Raw genomic sequence first — 3,837 nt, forward strand, 5'->3', positions numbered from 1 at the left:
CTGTGCTCCGCAACGGGAAAGGCCACAACAGTGAGAGGCCCGCATACCGCAAAAAAAAAAAAAAAAAAAAAAAAAAAGAATTAGAAATAGCAAAGCCCAGTGGCAAATTGGTTATAGTGTATGAGAGAGAAAGCAGAGTCTTGGAGACTGGCAGATGCGTTCCCATCAGTTAAGATTAGAGGACACTGCTATTGTAGCATTATTTATAATAGCCAAGATATGGAAGCAACCTAAGTGCCCATCAACAGATGAATGAAGAAGATATGGTACATATATACAATGAAATACTACTCAGCCATAAAAAAACATGGAATCTTTTTTTGCAACAGTCTGGGTGGACCTTGAGGGTATTATGCTAAGTGAAATAAGTCAGACAGAGAAAGACAAATACCATATGATTTCACTCAGATGTGGAATATAAAAAACAGACAAACAAGCAAACCAAAGCCAGAATAAATGAGCAAGTCAAACCATATACAAACAAACACGTAGATACAGAGACAAGAGTAAGTGGTTACTAGAGGGGAAAGGGCAGGATGGTGAGGGTGAAATGGATAAAGGGGATCAACTGTATGGTGACAGATGGAAACTAAAATTTTGGTACTGAGCATACTGCAGGGTATACAGAAGTAGAAATATATTATTGTACACATGAAACGTATATAATGTTATAAACCAACGTTACCTCAATAAAAATAAATCAAAAAAAGAAAATTTTTAAAAATAGAAATCATAAACAAAGATCAGGGAAAGCTTTAAAACAAAGAAGGTCGTGGAAGTTGGGGAAAGTGATGTGATCAATTTTGACATGTGAGATAAAGGTGAAGCACCTGGAGGATAAAGATGGAAATCTCCCATTTGGGCCTGGGAATTAGCAGAGGGGAATAGCCTTTATCTGTAGATTTAGGGGTCAATGACATGTACAGGGATATTTAAAACAACAGGAACTTTTTTGACTGTTAAGGGAAAAGGTTTAAAGTAAAAAGGTGGCTAAGGATAGAATCCTCAAGAGCATCAGCGTCTAAGGGGAGACACAGGAAAGCAAACCAACAACTGACACTGAGAATATATGGTCAGAGATGTAAGACAAGTAGCAGGATAAAGAGTAGCCTCCAAAGTCAAAGAGGGAAAAGAGATGGTGTAATCAAAAGTAACAAAGGTCATAATAAGATCAAGTAAGATAAGGATTTAGACACATTTGTGAGTTGTGTGAGTTGGAGGTCATTGTTGATCAAAGAAAGGACAATTTTAATGATACAGTGATAGGGTGTGGGATGGGTAGAAATCAGATTATAGTGGTTTGAAGTGGATAGGAGGTGAGGGAGTACAGACACGTGTATAGACTACTCTTTCAATGAGCTTGACTTAGCCTGAATACCCAAACCCTCCCTCTTCCACATGAGGTGAGGCCATGCCCACACTAACCTGTGGACTAGAGTAGGTGGAGGTAGATGTTGAAAACAGGTGAGTGTTTAGAGCTGAGAGTGAAGTGGGGAAGTGACTCCAGTAAGCCAGATAAGGGAGTTTGAAAGGGTCCCCAAAGGGTAAGGGGCCAGGGCCAGTGTCTAAACCTGGATTAAGGGAGTAAGACAGACATCTATGTAGGGAGTTTGTAGGCAGGTCCTCGAGAAGAATGAGACTGTGTGTGCCAATGGGTCTGCAGTTCAAGGGATTGATCAGGGCTCCAGGCTCAGTGGGGAAGGAGGGAAACTAATAAACTGAGAGAATGGGAAGGGTGAAGGCCTAGTTGTCATGGCAAAGTCTCAGGGCATATGTAGTAGAAGGAGGGCAGTTTGAGAGCAAAGAGACTAATAGGTGATGGTTTCTTATATATGAAGATTTCAGACAGAGAATGGTTCCAGGTGCCATAGTCTGGTGCACGGCCATGGGAGTGGTCAGATGATGGGGTGAAAGATGCAGGCGTTTGAAACTGAGGTACTCAAGGTTCTGGGAAGCTACAGTGTTGGTGGAATCCTCCTCAAGGTCACTGAAGTCACCCAGGATGATGGCAGAAATTGGATTCATGGAAAAGAACATGCCTAAGTCCTCAATGAACATAGAGGAGTGTTCAGGAGATGACAGTCATAAAAAAAAAAATAGTAAGGGGACAGAGAAGCTAGATGGGATAAACTTCAAAGCAGGAATGAGTTTTGTGCAAGAGTGTGCATGTAATAGACATTGGGAAGAATATCTTCAACTGCTCTTGGACCTGCCATACATTTGGGAGGGCTGCAAAGGAAGTGGTGTCCTTGAGGTAGGGACAGGAAGTGGAAAGTTCCATTTCAGGGAGAGTATGTAAGGAGAAAAGATTGTCTTTATCATATACATGTAAAAACTTTATGCTCTCAGAAACTAAGGATCATCTTTTATTTTCTACTAAGACTGTTGGATTATAGGTTTTCAGGGAATCACAAAAGACAGTTGTACTCACTGGGTAGTATTTAATATGACCAGGTCTTAAATAAGAAGCCATGAACATAAACATTTAAAACCAAATATATAATAAATAATCATTAAGTTATAAAGTACATAGTTCATATTAAAACTAAATTCTCAGATGCAAATGTAAATATAACAGAGCAATAATATAGAATAATAATGCTACAATTTTGTGTCCAAAGAAGACATTCAGCTAAAATGCTAAAAATAATGATTAATTTTCCCTGAACTACCATGACCTACAGAAACCTTTCTTTCTCTCTTCCTTCCTTCCTTTTCTTTTCCCTCTTTCTTTCTTTCCCTTTCTTTCTTCCTTCCTTCCTTCTTTTCTTCCTTTCTTTCTCTCTCTTTCTTTCTGTCCCTCTTTCTCTCTCTCTCTTTGTTTCTTTCTTTCCTTCCTTCCTTCCTTTTTTTTTTTTTTTTTTTGGGAACATTTCCCTTGTTCCTGCAGCAAGTGTTGCTACAAATGCTGTTGAAATAATGTTGAGTAAATGATCCGATTCAGTAGAAAGTTTTACTCAGAAGTATGGTCAGATGTTCCTGTAAGAGTATCTAGAACTTTAGAGACTCATAGACACATAAAGCTCAAAAAAAGGCTGAATATTCCCTAGAGATTAAGTCCAACCCTCATCCTACAGATAAAGAAATGGAAACCCAAAAAATTTAAGCAGGTGACCACGACTTCACATCCAGTGAGATTTCAGGTCTCCTGTATCACCATCCATAGGTGAACAGCAGTATTTATGGGTCAGCCTCAGATCTTCTGGAGGGCTGGTTAAGTCTTGAACACAGAGCAGTGAAGATGGAGCAGTTCTTCATCTTGTTTATTCTGATGCATTGCTTTCCTTGGGATATTGCCAGGATTATTACCCGAGTCTTTAAACTCAGTTTAGTGAAGGCTCTTAGCCAACACCCCATTAAGTTAATTTTACTTTTAAGGTAGAATCTCTGGTCAAAAGGATTAGAACAGAGATTTTTAACAGTAGACACACAAAAATAAATACATTATTTTAAATATAAAATCACAGTGTCAAAGAAGTCAACAACTATAAAGCCAGAAACAAGAAATAAGGACTCCATCTTTCCCAAGTCAATCTCGTGCCTGCTTTCCGCTTTTATCCCAACAACCTGGCCTGATGCGGAGGCAGGCTTTAGATGCATATTATCATCATGATGCACATATTTACACGATTCCTTTGTAATAACATTTAAAAATTTTAAAACAGAATACCTTTTTTCTGATGATAAAACATTTCATTGTGAGTTGAAATAATTGATTCCTAATATACGTTTTAGACCCATAAATTATCTGTACTTGTTTAAAAAATATTTTTAAGTAGATCATCTTTGTTCTTAGAGCATAAAGCGTTTCCCATACAACATCCTCTTGCACACTCA

The sequence above is a fragment of the Physeter macrocephalus genome, chromosome 7, assembly GCF_002837175.3.
Source record: "Physeter macrocephalus isolate SW-GA chromosome 7, ASM283717v5, whole genome shotgun sequence".
In the NCBI taxonomy this organism is placed as follows: Eukaryota; Metazoa; Chordata; class Mammalia; order Artiodactyla; family Physeteridae; genus Physeter; species Physeter macrocephalus.